We start from the raw sequence: 18,303 nt of genomic DNA on the forward strand, positions 1-18,303 counted from the left end.
AGATAAAATTACGGTACTTGGATATGCCTCTAGGCTTCATCAGAGTGTTTTGTAAGATATATATATAAACATACATATATATTTACATATCTATATACATATAAAACATATATATATACATATACTTATAACCACATATATTACACATACATATATGTATATATATACCCACATGTGTACGTATATATACATATACATATATATAGACATATATACATATGCATATATGCATATATACACCTATACATTTACATAAATATCTGTATATATATATATGTGTGTGTGTATTTGTGTATGTGTGTGTATATGTGTGTAGGTAAATATGTTTGTATGTATGTGTACGTAAATGTTAGTTATTGCATAAATGTGTTAGTGTGTTTCTATCTGGTGGTATTTTAGGTGTAGGGAGCGGAGGTTCACACATAATTATACTCGCGGAATGTAAAGTCCCAGGGAAATATAGACTCACCTCCTGGGAATTAGGAAAGCCATAAAAATGTAATATTTCATAGTTGAATGGGAATCAAATGGTACGATGACGTCTTTGATTCTTTCGTGACAATCTTGCGTTATGAATGTGTCCATCTATCTATCTATCTATCTATCTATCGTTCTATATCTTACACACTTGCACACACCCATTTGTATGTATGTATACGTGTGATATGTATTTGTGTGCGTATATGCTAATAAATACTTACACGTATGTTTCTGTATGCGAAATAATTGTTCAAAGATCAATATAAAATATGTAGATTTATTCATATGAATATAGAAATAAAGCAGAATAGATAAGTAGAAAATTATTATAAATACATATGCTTATATATATATATATACAAAAGCAGTCGCACATCTTCTCACTCATAAATTCCCTCTCTCTTAGCCGTGGATAGACACACACATCGTACTTATATAATACACGATCGCTATCATAAAGATCAAAGACTTCGCAATCTCTTATTCTCGTTCGGATGCTTAAGAAATATGTTTTATGATTATACTGCATCCTGATTCTCAGGTGGAGATTGAATATTCCCCTGTGAATGTTGATTCGTGGTGTATAAGTCTGTGTGGACCTTATACAAGCTACCAGTGGTAGGTACACGCACAGGGATACACATAAATCATTCACACACAACCATATGTGTACATACGTATCCCTATGTAATAAATAATATGGAACTGCAAAGGAAGGTGCATACATCTATCTCATTCGGTCGAATGTTGTAATTGCATACCAAATTTACTTGAAGAAGGAACGTGTTAATTTATCCATTCATTGATAAGAAACCCTGGTAACACAGAGGAGCACTTAAATGATATGCAAATATTCTATCACTAATTACTTTACCGATATGCAAATAAAACATCATTAACATTCTATTATGCAAATTACTCTTTCTATTGAAAATTACTCTTTAAAGAAATTTAAAAGAACTTCCTTTAATCAGTCAAAGACTTATTGTCGTTTGTTCTTTTCAAAATCCTTTATAGCGATTGATTAATTTAAAATAGGTTTATGTAGAAAAGTGTGCAATGCGGTGGCAACATTTCAAAAGAGATAATATAGTACCAACTTTCGAATCTGAGTAAGAATGTTCAACTGTACTATTGTTTCGAGAAAATAAGTGAACGCCACGACAGCTCTAGTCTCTTACCCTTCTCTTCGACCGTTTTTATTATGTAAGTTTTATAGGCCAGCCGATTCATAAACCTCAGCTATCTTCATATTTTTCCTATAAGTTTTGAGTCGTGATATATAATTTTACGTAAAAGCCAAGCTGTCCTAAACTTACTACAAAGTAGAAAATCTCAAGGCTTTACGGTTAAGCGATTACGCAAAACGACAACCAACCCTGATGCGCAGTGCTCGAAATGATGGTCAAATAGTGTGAAAGATGATTCCTACAGATAAACTCATAAGGTTATGCTTGGCTCTTATGACAAATAACTAAGCTTAACTTGTTTTATTTCTATAAAATCTTATGAAAATGGTGCGATTTATACCCGTCTGAATGCCTTCAGTTAGATGTCTGTTGTACAAACGTAAAATAGGAAACAAAATTAGCTCTCATATATGCGATATGACAGGCACCAATAAAATTGCACCTCAAACAAATTTTTGTGTTAGACAGTACTGAATTGTAAACGTGTTAATATACGCTAAATTTATAATAGGCGTAGAAGTGGCTGTGTGGTAAGTAGCAGGCTAACCAACCACATATTTCCGAGTTCAGTCCCACTGCGTAACAGCTTGGGCAAGTGTCTTCTACCATAGCTGCAGGCCGCCCAAAGCCTTGTGGGTGGATTTGGTAGACGGAAACTGAAAGAAGCCCTTCATATATATGTATATATATATATATGTATGTGTGTGATTGTGTGTCTGTTTGTCCCCCCAACATCGCTTGACAACCGATGCTGGTATGTTTACGTCCCCGTAACGTAGCGGTTCGGCAAAAAGACCGATAAAATAAGTACTAGGCTTACAAAGAATGAGTCCGGGGGTCGATTTGCACGACTAAAGGCGGTGCTCCAGCATGGCCAGAGTCAAATGACTAAAACAATTAAAGGAGTAAAAGAGTAATAGAAGAAAATGATGCAAAAATAAATTGGTTTTGTATTCTGTATTCTGTGACTAATATCCATTAACCTCTGCTCTAATCTAATCAAGATGATCCTTTGGCTGCTATTATGATAAAATTAGGACAGTATCATGTATGCTATGATGATTTATTCTCTCTTCTTGTGCATGATAACTCACTTTAGTAACACATAAATTCGTCTCCGCCCAATAAATCAAAATTTATTATATCTTTGTGCTATAGGGAATACAATAAACGCAACAGAGGAACTGAGGATACTGCAGAGTAACATATGAATCGAGTTTAAGAATATATTCTAATAACCAATTGAAGCATTTTCTATATGAATCAAATACATTGTGAGATGCATGACTATTATAGCATGGACTTCCCTCCACTTTTAAATCCAAAGCCCGCATCCAGCCAACTGTTTAAATATACATATTCTGTTTATAATGTTTTCAGTTGTTTAATCGTTTCAAAAAGAGAAAAGTCTTTATATCTTTAACTGATGGCTCATGCTGCTTAATACTAATTGACAAGTCATTTTTCTGCTTTTCTTTATATTTATACATATAGAAATTTTGTTCCTTTTATCGATGTGGAGTTGCTTCTTTATCAATATTTACAAATCAGTTTCTTAGAATATATATTTTTGTGATTGACATTCGTTTCTCCAACACTTGTTTGTCAAACCTTATGTATTACGACAACGTGACGTCGGCACAACATAGGCAAACAAGTCTCAAGATACCAAGTATCTAAACAATGTCACCATGAAATAAAATTAATGCGAAACTGCAGAGACTTAGACCAAAAGAGAAAGAAAGAGCAAGTGCCTTCTACTATAACCTCGGGCCGAACAAAGCAAGTCTTGTGAGTGAATTTGGTAGACGGAAACTGGAAGAAACCCGTCGTGTATATATATATACTTCATAATTTAAAATTGAATAGAAGGTCTTGAAACCACCTGATGAATGTCCCTAGAAGTGACAGGAAACAATTGTAGTGGATAACTTAATTTGATTTAATTTATATAAAAATTTTTATGTATTGGATTAAGTCTTTCTTTGTTTGATTTGCATAATAGTGGTTTTGTCTCTAATTAATATTATATTATATTTTACTATAAAATTGGATTCAATCCTAAATCTGATTTTTCCCTGTAAATTTGGATTTATTCCCTAATATTTATTATTATATATATATATATATGAATATGTTTGTGTCTGTGTACCTCCTCCCATCGCTTAACGACCGAAGTTGGTGTGTTTACGTCTCTGAAATCTAGCGGTTCGGCAGAAGACACTAATAAAATAAGTACTAGGCTTAAAAAGAATGTCGATTTGTTCCATTAAAGGCGGTGCTCCAACATGGCCCCAATCAAATGACAAACATGGAAAAGGATATATATATATATATATATATAATATATATATATATATACATATACATATATTCACATATGCATCTGTGTGTTATTTTCTTTGTACATTCAATACTTTATTTGTGAGAGACAAGACACTTGAATAATGATGCACCAATTATTTCTGATTAACGAAGAAAATCTGCAGAAATATAAATATATATTTCAATACCGTGAAAATAGTAAAAAGGCTTCGCGAACTATTCACATTGAGACCAAACACAAGTAGTAAATACAGATATAGAGTTATATGCATCATACATATGTGCATATATATATGCCGACAGTACACATACATTTAAGTGCGTGTGTGTGTGTGTACAGGTGTCTATATATACAGATATGTATGTATATAATCATGCGGCAGTACTACAAAATTCCCATTAATTAATTATGAAAATATGTATATATATATATATATATATATATATATAAACGCCTGGGATATGTTTTACCGCGCTGAATAAAAAGAAAACTGAAAAAGAATCTGTATTATAAATAGATACGAAAAGCTTCAATTTTCTCATGTTTTCCGCTCGTCCTATTTTTAAGCCGTTATTTATTTATTTTTATTTTTTTCAGAGTTGTGAATGAAATTGGTTTCGTACTGGTTTATGCTTGATTTTGCGGAAAGAAAATAGATCCAGATAAGTTAAGTGATAATATTGTTGTTTACCGATCGGCAGGTTTATTCTTTCTTTGTTTTCAGATCTTCCCCGAGAGAGGTTCTGTAATAAGTTCAGTACTGGAAAGCTTTGCATTAGTATATCGTTATTAGAACCGTATCAGACAATTGATGCTTTAATCGTAAATGGTACACTACACCTTGCTACGAATAACGAATAGACAGAGATGGTAAAAAGCAATTACGGCCCTAAATCGCCACTGGAAGAACTCAAGTGAAATCGTTTTTGCAACTGCTTCAAGTATATATATATATATGAACTTCAATTTCACGCTTATAGATTTTAGCTCATAGATTCTTCTATGCATTTCACCAGAATTAGCAATAAATGCATTTATTCAGTTAGATGCACTGCTGCAATGCAGGATCATAATGGTTGGCATTGTGTAAAGACGTGTTGTTGATGGTGGCCAACAGAAATGTAACATTTAATTCACGATTCTTCTTTCGAATGAAGAATATTCATTAGCTTGCTTTCAGTCTTTTATCTTCGATTGGTTAACAAGTCAACCCTGAGATATAGAAATTCGGTTAAAGGTGGAACATGTTAGTTTTTTATTAATATTTCTAGTTCGTCCTTTCTGTATTATTTTAATGTTGTGTGTTTATGCTATTTCCTTCAGAAGACACGGATGCTTCAACATACATTCCTTCCATGATGGTCTTCAAACTGCTATAACTTTTCAGTTTTCCACGTGCATATCATCTTCTTACAGATCATATTTAAAATTGTGTATATTATTTTATCATTGATTTGGAAGGAGGTCATCTTCTATATAGTTCTCCTTAGAAATGCTACAGGACCATCTGCATCTTTGAGTCTTTCCTGAGTTTAGGAACAAAAAACTTAAGCTCTCTGTGTGATGTATGGCAGAAAGCTGAGTTTGTATACGCGGTGCACCAAGGACCGCTTTCATGCTTTGTGTTCGAACATGATTGAAAGTCAAAGAACCTGAGACATCAAAAACAATTACAGGGTACAGACAATAGAAGCTTAAAAAAACAGGGCATCAACGATCGCAGCACCAGAAACGGTAGCAAAGAGTACGCTATCCATATCCACAAAAACCGACGAACAGGAAAATGACCAAGAAAGCGGGGACCTAGAAGCAAAGACACCCACATCCCAATAATGTGATGAAAAGGCAAAAAATGTGGATAAGTTATGACAAGAGACAAGTTGCAAGCTTTTGGGAACGACTGAAAAATTAGTAAAAATGAGAAGCAATGAACCCACCCAAGCTGGAAGGAATAAAATACATGCATTCACTCAAATTTGACGTCATGCTGAAGGAAAACAATTACCTATTTCTTTATTACCCACAAGGGGCTAAACACAGAGGGGACAAACAAGGACAGGCATAGGTATTATGTCGATTACATCGATCCCAGTGCGTAACTGGTACTTAATTTATCGACCCCGAAAGGATGAAAGGCAAAGTCGACCTCGGCGGAATTTGAACTCACAACGTAACAGCAGACGAAGTACCGCAAAGCATTTCGCCCGATGTGCTAACGCTTCTGCTAGCTCGCCGCCTATAGAAAACAATTACCTATAGAGTCTATTGTCAAACAGTAATAGTCTCTTCATCAGATGTGAGATTTTGTCAGACACTCTAAATGAGAGACTTTGATGAAGATTAACTCCAAGAATACTCATGAGAAGTTTGAGTGCAGATTTTTAAAAAACTCGTTGAGAAAAGTGGATGTCGCTTCAATACGAGCATACAAATGTCGATACTTATATACGTATGTATGCATGTATGTATGTATAAGTCAATACGCCAAATCACTCTACATTATTGTATAAATTCGCACCAAATTTGAAATTTCATTCACACACACACACCTGTACGTACGTATGTATTCATGCATGCATGGTATTGTATTATTACCAGAATCCCTAGGGCGTCGGCAAAATATTAGCGGTATTTCTTCCGGTTCATTTCGCTCTGAGTTCAAATACTGCCTAGATCAATTTTGCCTTTCATCCTTTTGGAGTTGATAAAAATATAGTATTAGTCACATGCTGGGGGCCAATATAATCGAATAATCCATCCCACTTCTGATCTTCTGCTAATATATGAAATAATTATTGTATACCAAACTACCAACGCGTTAATAACGTTTTGTTTGAATATTCTGTGCTCAAAATATGAGTAGGGTTTTAGCTTATACTGTATATAGATACAGATATAAACATAATACACATGCACATACACACATTCTGCCATGTGGTGTGTGTGTGTGCACGAATGCGTATTTGAACTGTCTCATGGAAGTTTAAAAAGTTGAAATCAATATTGCTGTTCTTAGTATATGTTACAAAATACACTTCTTTCCAATCCCAGCGGAGATCGGCCATTGCGCTATTTGCAAGTAACGTAGCAAAGGCACATCTCAAAGGAGAATATTTGAATAAAATGCTTACAGCATATTAATCACGTCAGTATGAATCAGCTTTCTGCAGTACAAGTAAATGTCATTTACCACATTTTGATAACTGATCGCGACACTAATTCGGTTATAAAGAACAAGCCGGCGGGTTGGCAGACTCTCCAGCATATCGGAAGAAAGTTTTGAAGGCGGCGAGCTGGCAGAAACGTTAGCATGCCGGGCGAAATGCGTCGCCGTATTTCATCTGCCGTTACGTTCAGAGTTCAAATTCCACCGAGGTCGACTTTGCCTTTCATCCTTTCGGGGTCGATAAATAGAGTACCAGTTACGCACTGGAGTCGATGTAATCGACTTAATTCCTTTGTCTGTCCTTGTTTGTCCCCTCTATGTTTAGCTCCTTGTGGGTAGTAAAGAAATAGTTATTTCGTCTGCCGTTACATTCTGAGTTAAAATTCCGCCGAGGTCGACTTTGCCTTTCATCCTTTCGGGGTCGATAAATTAAGTACCAGGTACACACTGGGATCGATGTAATCGACTTAATTCCTTTCTCTGTCCTTGTTTGTCCCTCCTATGTTTAGCCCCTTGTGGGCAATAATGAAATAACTAATTAGGTTATAAAGGACAACCCTTAAAACTGTACTGATTTAAATGATCTTGGCTATGAATACCACAGTCTCTTTTCTAAAACTTATTCGCCGATTTTATCCAGTGGTCAAATGACTGCTACTCTTGGTATTGTAATCATTTTGTGTTTAAAGTAAAAGAGTAATACTTGTATTCCCCTTTCAAAGACAATAAGGGTATGCCTCCTCCGGCTAATTCAAATGGCATTCAGTTTACTTTACTTGGTTGGACAAATATATTTGGTCGGCTTGCTTATATATCTGATTCAATAGATGCAAACGTTCCTTATCACTGTGAAAGGTGAACAGATGTTGTACTAACCCTGCACTAATATTACACGAACGTATGATACCAAAACAAATAATATTGTTTCGTTATATGTGGTGTGCAGCTGTTACGTGGCTCTTTCACAATTTAATTCAGAATTATTACAGTGTCTCTCATTTAACACATTATTATCATTACAATTTCTCGAGATGTTCATTATTTCGGAAATGCTGGTCAGATTTGTTGTCAAAAGTGCCACGTTAACGTAAACGTCATTAAAAATATACACCAAGGCTGAAACTCATCATCTCAGCTAAGCGCTGAGCTTTCATTATCATTTCAATAACATAGTCGTAACATGCTTCCTTCTCTGTATTACGAAAGTAGTTAATTAGATAAATTCTTCTCACCTGTCAAACTAAATCCAATTTCAGAAGCAACTGTTACATTGCATCATTTATTTCTTTGACAACACACGCAAAACAAGTATCTGGTTCTCAAGATGAAATTTAATTTTGATAACCGGATATATTCCTATATTCAAAACGGATAGAATTAACGTTTAGCAAATCTATTTTTAATCTCATTTTAGATTATCTATATATACCTCACGGGGAGATTTCAGTTCAGATTTCAATGGTTCAAAATATAATTGGTGAAAAATCATTTTTTGCTTCTAATAAATACAAACTTATTTATCTCCTTACGACAGAAAACCCGTTTAAATATTCAAGAATACATATATTGTAAAAGATTGTTTATTCAGGTACTTCACAAATTCTTCAGTTGCATTCTGTCTTCTTCTTTTGACAATGGCACAAATATATGGAGGATTATAAATATATTTAAATAACTCTTTATTATTTATTCTAAAACATCAGGAATACGAACAAACTAAAGTCATAACAGAGAAGAGGACCCAACTTACTGTCTAAAAATGACTCAAAAGCTTCTCACTTTCTCTGATGTGTTGGCTAGGCTTACTTTGAGTTAATATTTTATATAAATATTCCCCATGGAGTGTTTTTCAATATTTCTGCAGAGATAAATCACATCAGACAGCAAGATTGAGGCTGATGTACAAGTTAGTTCTTGAAATTTACATCTTCGTGCCATCGTGTCATTTAACGTATAGAGAAAGGCGAGAGATATCGTGCTGATGTTAACTATCTTTTCTACAAACATATCCATCGATTAGTCTTTACTTACAGGGGCCTCAGATTTTATCGGTGGGAAATAGGTAAATTTTTATAACAGCTAAGTCCGACAGCGTCATAAGGAAACTGAAGCGGCTGTTGCATTTGAATTGAAACCCCGTTGTGGAATTAATTTTTTATTCTCTGTATTTAATTTTTCTCAGTAACGTAGAACAAAATGCGATTTTCCAGAAAACTGAACCCACGACACGGTTTCTACCTCCAATTCAAGTCAGGTTCTCTGCTTAAGCTATAAACGCAATAAAGCGGCGAGCTGGTAGAAACGTTAACACGCCGGGCAAAATGCTTCGCAGTATTTCGTCTGCCGTTACGTTCTGAGTTCAAATTCCGCCGTGGTCGACTTTGCCTTTCATCCTTTCGGGGTCGATAAATTAAGTACCAGTTACGCACTGGGATCGATATAATCGACTTAATTCCTTTGTCTGTCCTTGTTTATCCTCTCTGTGTTTAGCCCCTTGTGGGTAGTAAAGAAATAGGAAAAGCTATAAACTCATTGTTATGTAAAAGGTATGAACATTCTATATTTACATATTATTTTCGAAGATTCGAAACTTGATGTAAAACTTTAAACTGAAAACCTAGAATAAAACTAATAAATTCAGTATTTCCAGGCCATGGTTTCACACACAAAAGCAAATCTACAACAAAAGACCGAATATCTTTGTTTCGATCAAGAGACACCGCGAGCAAACTTCAGAAGAAAGAGAAATTATCTTTCCTTATTAAAGGAAAGTTTTCTTTCCCTTTTTGTTCAGTTACGAAAGCCGTAGTGAGGTAAATTATTTCTGGGAATTGGAAAACAATTTCCCATCTGTTCATAAGTAGAAATATAAATTAGTTAAACCATTTCTTCTAATGAAGAAAATGGTATTTATCAGTTTGGAACGGAAAGACATTTTAAATATGCAAGGACGATTAGATTATAAAAATCTAATAGTCGGTGATAAAATTATTTTTGCGAACAAGACCTCAGGTATCTATTTTCGATCAGAACGGTAGATAAGTGTGGCAAAGTCAACTACTGCTACGACTACTACTTCTGTATCTACAACAAATAATTTAATTTTTGTTACGTTTTGGGAGATGGAGCTCGTTTACAGTTATGTCGGCAAAGGGATGTTATTTAAATCTTGATCAGACTAACACGATGTTCAGAAACACTTCTTCACATTTTAACTTTTGTCAAACATAAATGTTTGAACAACTGGAATAGTTCATATGTTTGCGTTCCAATGTGTTCGTGTATGAATGTGTGTGTCTTTGTGTGTGTTCTGTTACGTTGCTAGTCGTAAGGACAACAAATACAATATATCAATAGAAAATTCAACTACGAGAAACACGTCCCTTTCGATCTTTGTACTCGTATGGTGTTACGTACTCAGCAAATTAGTGACGCTTGCAATGAGTCGTACGAAATCTGTTACTTGGGTAGAGTGTGGTGGAATGGTTTATTTGAAAATGAAATACTTTGGTCTTAAATCCAGTGTAGTGCACTGAAGATATATGAACCAGTAGTTTAGCGATCTATCTACTCGGCAAACTGTGGGTATGTGTGTGCTAAGATACTGGTAATATTAGTACAGTTATGAAACATCTCTTTTCTCCATGATAAGTATTAATCTCTTCTGGCAAATCATACAACAAATTGGGATGACAAATACAGGGGATAAAAGTTAAAATTTTTAAACTCCATTCCTGGGATTTACCTTTAATTTAAACGGTTCAGCCTTGTCATACTGTATAACACTTATTCCACCTGGGAAATTACACTAAAGGAACCCGTGCCCCTTGAATGTCAGGCCACTGATTCATTACTTCAAATGGTCCAACAACTCGAAATCGACGGAGGTCCATTTTTTTTTAAAAAGTGCTTGCGGAGAAGGAAGCTAGAACATAGAAGGATCTATGATTTACTGGGGTTCTGCCGACATCAGCACAAAGCCAGTAACTGGCACATACTTTCTCGACTTTTGTAGAAAACAAGACTATCACAAGCTCCACAGATTTAAACTGAAAACGTAAAATGTTCAAATATATAAGACGAAATTCAAGCGAATCTGCCACTGTTTTACCTTTCGCTCTGAGAATACTGATTTCTGTCCTTGGAACAAAGCCACAAGTTCGGCCTGATTGTATAGTCGATTAAATCGCCCCCAGTATTTAATTAGTTCTTTATTCTATCGTCTCTTGGGGGTGGGGGTGAAAACAGTGTTGACTTTGTCATAAATTGAGCTCGGAACATCAAAGCCGTAACTAAATCCGTGTCTCTATTGATTGCACCGTTGTCGTATCTTTCTCCTTGATAATAGAAAGACTCGTGTAAATAACACAGAAATTGGGGCAAAGGGCCTGGAGATACATGTGTATTTAATTTGTTCTTAATTTCGTGGGGGTCTAGTATAATGAATATTATATATTTGAAATGAATCAATTTAGTCTTCTGCCAAATTTTTATGAAGAAACGTGTCGAAGGAAATTAATAAATGAAATTCCCAGATAAGAACAATTATCACTTCAATATTTCTCTTTTGAGAAGATTCTGTCACTGTTGGAAACCTATAACTGCTCATCAAAATTTTATTCTGATTACCAGCTTCTACGTACTATATCATCTCCGTAGTTGTAGCATTAATATATTTATTCCATTTGAGCTTAGTGACCAGTCACTGAGGTAGTCTGGTTTTTAATCTTATAATACAAAAATCCGAATCTAAACAGAGGTCAAGAGTTTATCTCTGCTCTAACAGAATCATTAAAAGAACAATAATAATCTCACAAATTCCATCAAATATATCGGAATAATAATAATAATAATAATAATAATAATTTATGTAAATTAATTAAATAGACATTTTATTCAAATTATTACTAATGGTATATGTTACAGTTTAGAGCACATTAGATTGTCGTAAATGATCGTCCCTCGCTGAAAATATTTTCTGAGGGAAATAAAGCATTTACTTACAAAGAATAACTTTACAAAACGCCACATGGTAAAAAAATATACTATATTCATATAATTTAGTACTTTTTGATATCAAGTGTATCGTGAAATATTTTGCTGCTATTCAAGTAGACGCTGTATATGTAGATGGAAACGTCTGGATTCACCTCGATTTCATCTTCGTTCAAACGGTACATATTTGTGAATTTGTTTTTTTTTAAATAGATTATCCTAAGATATATTGCTTCAAATTTTAGCAAAAAGCTAGCAATTTCGAGAGAGGTTTAGGTAGATTACATCGACCCCAGTGTTCGATTTATAGTTTAACGACCTCGAAAGAATAAAAAGCAATGTCGACTTCGGGTGATTTTGAGCTTAGAATGTAAAGCCGGACGAAATTCCATTAAGTATTTTTCCCGGTGTGCTAACGATTCCGCTAGCTCGCCGCCTTAAGATATATTAAAATGTATCAAAAGTAAATTAGGTCAAAAGCTAATATATTCAGAAACCCCAAACACTGAAAGCAATGCCAATGATAGCAATGACAAATGCTCTCAGTTCATGTATAGTAAATTGTCTTTGTAGCTATATTCGCAGCAAACAGTATCCATTGTTGAAGTGTGTGCGAGTGTGTGTATCGTATTACTTTGTAATTATAAACTTTGAGAATTTGTGATATCCTTGGCAACAAGTATGTGTCAAGATCATTGTAGAGTTGACTTATTAAGAAAATGACATGTATTTCAGAATGTCTCAACTTCAGAATGACATGTAATTCAGAATGTCTCAACTTCATGAAAGGAATGTCTATCTATCAATTCAAGAATCGTGCCAAAAGTTCAAGTAGAAAATTTTAATGATGAATCGAGGTTCAGATGCTAAATATTTCTTTCCTGATATGATACTTTAATACAAAGCTAATTCTCAGTTAAAATGACGGATGCAAAACTAGATTAGACGAAAATAAATGAATGAGATACAAAACTCTTGTAGATATAAAGTTGGCCTTTAGACGTAAAACATTTCTCAAAAAAAGAAACAACAATTAACTTTAGATGGTATCCATCAAAAAATTAAAAGCGGAGGGAGGATCACCAGTAACATGATATGAAGTAATGAATCAGTTGTCCAGCTGCTTTAACTCCTTTCTCCATGTAATAAGATAATACAGTCATATGAATATAAACGCATGTATGCAATGGAGACAAAGAAAGCGCTTAATCCACATCGTCGAACCTTTGAAGAGCAGAATTTTACAGCGCACATTTGTTTCCAATTGTCAGTACGGGCTTACTCAGTCGTGTGTTAAAAGTATAAAGTTAAGAGCCAGCAGTTCGTGTCTCAACACCCTCGTTCTTCTTTGTTCCTAGCAAAGGCACAACTACAAACGAGTCATCCCGCAAAGCTCAAGATAAACATTCGTCACTACATGTCTCTGCTATAACTTACGTAGGTGTATAATTGCAATGTTCGTTTTATTCCTTCCATACACAGGGATCTTACCAAGAGTAGAAGACTAATATAACTGAGATAAAGTCCTACTAAACAGACTGGGATTCAAAAGAAGGCGGCGAGCTGGCAGAAACGGTATCACGCCGGGCGAAATGCGTAGCCGTATTTCGTCTGCAGCTACGTTCTGAGTTCACATTCCGCCGAGGTCGACTTTGCCTTTCATCCTTTCGGGGTCGATAAATTAAGTACCAGTTACGCACTGGGGTCAATATAATCGACTTAATCCGTTTGTCTGTCCTTGTTTGTCCTTTCTGTGTTTAGCCCCTTGTGGTTAGTAAAGAAATAGGTATTTCGTCTGCCGCTACTTTCTGAGTTCAAATTCCGCTGAGGTCGACTTTGCCTTTCATCCTTTCGGAGTCGATAAATAAAGTATCCGTTACGCACCAGGGTCGATGTAATCGACTTAATCCGTTTGTCTGTCCTTGTTTGTCCCCTCTATGTTTAGCCCCTTGTGGGCAATAAAGAAATATATAACTTGCGTAGGTATATAATTGCAATGTTCGTTTTATTTCTTCCATAAACAGGGATCCTACCAAGGGTAGGAGACTAATATAACCGAGATAAAGTCCTACTAAACAGACTGGCATTCAAACGAAAATAACAGAAAAGTGAGTGAGAAATGCTAGTGAAATTAGGTTTAAGCAAAAGATTTTCATTCTTACAGCTGTAAACCCACCTCTCTCCCTTCATTTACCCAAACATTCTTTTGCTGAATCCTCAATGAATGACTCAAAAATTACCCTCCTAAATGTTGAGCTATTTTACTGACATTTCAAATATTTCTCGTTACAGATTTGATTCTTTGTTTTTTTTCCTTTTCATATACGTCATTGCATTCTTCTAACTCCATCAAATCAGAAGTAACAAAAAAAAAAAAAAACTCACTTATTATTTCCTTCCTTGCAATTCATTCGACCAGTTCTCTTGAAGTTTTTGAATGTCAAACCAGTCAGAGAAAAAGTAAACAAAAAATGGCAAACTGCACACGATCAAATCCAATGTAAAAATGTCAAAGTATCTGCATGACACAATCAAATCATTTAAACCTGATGATGAAGAATCTAGAGTGAATTCACATTTCCAGGTTTTTCATGAACTGACGTTTATGAAATTAATTTTTTTTTTGTTTTTCATTCTTTTCACATCACCACACAATTGTTTTCCTTTTTATTATTGTGGTTGAGGGAAGGCGGCGAGCTGGCAGAAACGTTTGCCCGCCGGGTGAAATGCTTAGCAGCATTTCGTCTGCCGTTACGTTCTGAGTTCAAATTCTGTCGAGGTCGGCTTTGCCTTTCATCCTTTCGGGGTCGATAAATTAAGGACCAGTTACGCACTGGGGTCGATATAATCGACTTAATCCGTTTGTCTGTCTTTGTTTGACTTCTCTGTGTTTAGCCCCTTGTGGGTAGTAAAGAGATAAGTATTTCGTCTGCCGTTACGTTCTGAGTTCAAATTCTGCCGAGGTCGGCTTTGCCTTTCATCCTTTCGGGGTCGATAAATTAAGGACCAGTTACGCACTGGGGTCGATATAATCGACTTAATCCGTTTGTCTGTCCTTGTTTGTCTTCTCTGTGTTTAGCCCCTTGTGGGTAGTAAAGAAATAGGTATTTCGTCTGCCGTTACGTTCTGAGTTCAAATTCTGCCGAGGTCGACTTTGGCTTTCATCCTTTCGGGGGTCGGTAAATTAAGTATCAGTCGCGTACTGGTGTTCATCTAATCGACATAATCCCCTCCCTCAAAATTTCGGGTGTCGTGCCCGGAGTAGAAAAGATTATTGTGGTTGAGTGATATGTTTTTAATTCGCCTGTAAATCGATCTCGCTGATTTCAAATCCCTGACTTTGCCTAACATTGTTCGAGGGTTAAAGAACTAAATTCCAATCAAACGCGAGGTTTATAAAATCCAGTGTTATACCTTTTTGTCTCTATCAGAAATCGATATCATTTTGAAACTTATATCAACATATTTTCATTGCATACTGTGTTCGTTTTAGTTCCTCGCTAACTAATTTCAGAATATCAATGCTGTATTTTTCTCCTTGATGTCATTATTTATTACCTTGGAAGGTAGAATGACAGAAATAATAGATCGCCCGATAAACTCGCTATCTAGCAATATTAAATTGTAGCAATCAACAATCTATTTCTTTATTGCCCACAGGGGGCTAAACATAGAGGGGACAAACAAGGACAGACAAAGGGATTAAGTCAATTACATCGACCCCAGTGCGTAACTGGTACTTATTTAATCGACCCCGAAAGGATGAAAGGCAAAGTCGACCTCGGCGGAATTTGAACTCAGAACGTAGATCAATATGCGTTCCTCTTGCGTTTGTATGAACTTCACGTTCCATTTTACATTTCATATATGTACCAGAATTTAAATTTATCTAAAAACTCGTTCTTTTTCGTTGTCAAATATGAAACCGTACAAGAAATAGTTGTTAAATGATATCCTGTTAGACGAAGTAAACATTTTTAAGTAGAGGTATTTGTACAAAAAGTGATATAGTTTTAGTTGAAATGTAAAGTGATCATTCATTTGTTTGGATACAAGTAATTCAACATGCTACAGATCAGCTGGTTGTCGGTAAATATACTAGATCATTCATTGTTGTTACTAGTTACTGATTCAATTCTCATGTAAATCTTTGATATCCACAACATATCGAAAGATGAGTTAGTGGAGTTAACTGAAGCTAAACACAGCGTAGAACATATAGACATTGTTCAGTTAAGTGAAGAGTAGAAATAGATATCTTGCCATAGGCTGACAGCAGAAAACGGTTGTTGTCACATGTTACAAATCAATAAGCTTGAGAAAGCAGTGTTTTGTCTATTGATATTGATTTCTGAAACAACGAATGCTGTTGTAGTAGTGGTGGATTTGTAGACGATCGATAAAATCGAATCTCGTACAGGTGTAGTGCATATTCTATCGAACCCAGACTAACAGAAAATCAGAGAGCGCAAAGCTCCGCCAATGTTTCTTTATTTTGGTGCTACGGCCACAATACAGAGGGAACACTACAAAAATCTAATCCGCAACGTGCCAGTCACGAGGCCAATCATCACAATTCTTGTATTTTATTTTATTGACCCTTGGAGACCGAGAGTGAGGTTGGCATTTGGTGAAATTAAAAATTGGAACGAAAAAGCCAGAAAATTACGGATTCTTCTAGTCCACTACTCACTCGAGAATTTCATGTTGAATCTCAGTAGAGTCGTAATCTCACGCATTATGAATGAATCTAGATAACACACCATCTACATGGAGGAAAAACATCCCAGTTAAACGCGCGTTAAGTACTGAATCCAGTGAGCCTGCAAAAGCTAATGAACACTTCTTTTTAGCAAAAGTGAAATAAACATTATTAGTCAGATGACCGAGGTTATCTAAATTATTTCAACAAGTACTGCAGAAAAATCCGGATATGCTACGATCCTATTATTATCTCACCCACCTAATTGCCGAGGTAGTGATAAACAACACAATTAATGAACGTACTACAAGTCTGTGCACTTCTTGGGATTTAGAATTAAGAGAACAATTGCAGCGTGGAAGGTGTTTATAAGCCATTTAAGAAACACACAAAAACCGTTAGATTCACTTCAACATTTAAATTTAATTTGTCAAAATATTTTCGTCGCTTTGAGACCGCGACCTGTTCACTGACTAAACTTCGTGCTGTGAACAGGTCGCGGTCCCAAAGCGACGAAAATATGTTGAAGCGAATCTAACGGTTTTTGTGTGGTTCTTAAATGGCTTATAAACACCTTCCACGCTGCAATTGATTTCGTTCCGGCACACGATCTCAGATCAAGTCACTCGCTATGCAAGTACATCTCCGTAATTAAGAGAATTATATGGAATTCAATTTCAACTTTCTCTTCTGCAATGACATTTATCACCCAATATATATATATATATATATATATATATATATATGAAATTACCTGTATATATGTACATGAATATAATTACTAGTATATCCACAACGAATGTGTGTGTGTGTGTGTGTGTCTGTCTGTATGCATGTATGTGTATAATATATTTCGTTAATGCATCCTAAATAATATGTGCGGGCTAGATCGATTGATGTGAACAAGCCTTTATATCCCTACAAAAAATCGATATTAGTTACCATCTTCCACGAGTAGATGACTGAACCGAATTGAGAGTACACCAAATAGAATTCCTCATGGTAATTAGTTGCAGCTTTATATATTCAGAAATAAAATCCCTCTTAGTCGATTTAGCCTTTCATACCATCAGAATTTATAAAAGATGTGTTAATCAAATACTCGAGTAGATATAATGGATTCTTCTTGGCCTATTATTAGCACCGAAGAAGGCGGCGATGGTAGAGTCCTTAACACGTCGGGCAAATGCTAAGAAACATTTCTTCCGGCTCTTAACATTCTGTGCTGAAATCCCGCTGAGTTCAACTTTGCCTTTCATCCTTTCAGGGTCTATAAAGTAAAGTACCAGCGACGTACAGGGTCGATAAAATCGATTCACCCCATTCCAAAACTCACTGATCTATTGCCAAAATTCAAAGAATTGTTAAGCACTGAGACGCTTTCTGTTGCGTACATCAGTTGCGAATTCTTCTTAAAACTTGCCCTAAATCTTCGTAATTACTA

This window comes from Octopus sinensis, linkage group LG11, assembly GCF_006345805.1.
Source record: "Octopus sinensis linkage group LG11, ASM634580v1, whole genome shotgun sequence".
Lineage (NCBI taxonomy): Eukaryota > Metazoa > Mollusca > Cephalopoda > Octopoda > Octopodidae > Octopus > Octopus sinensis.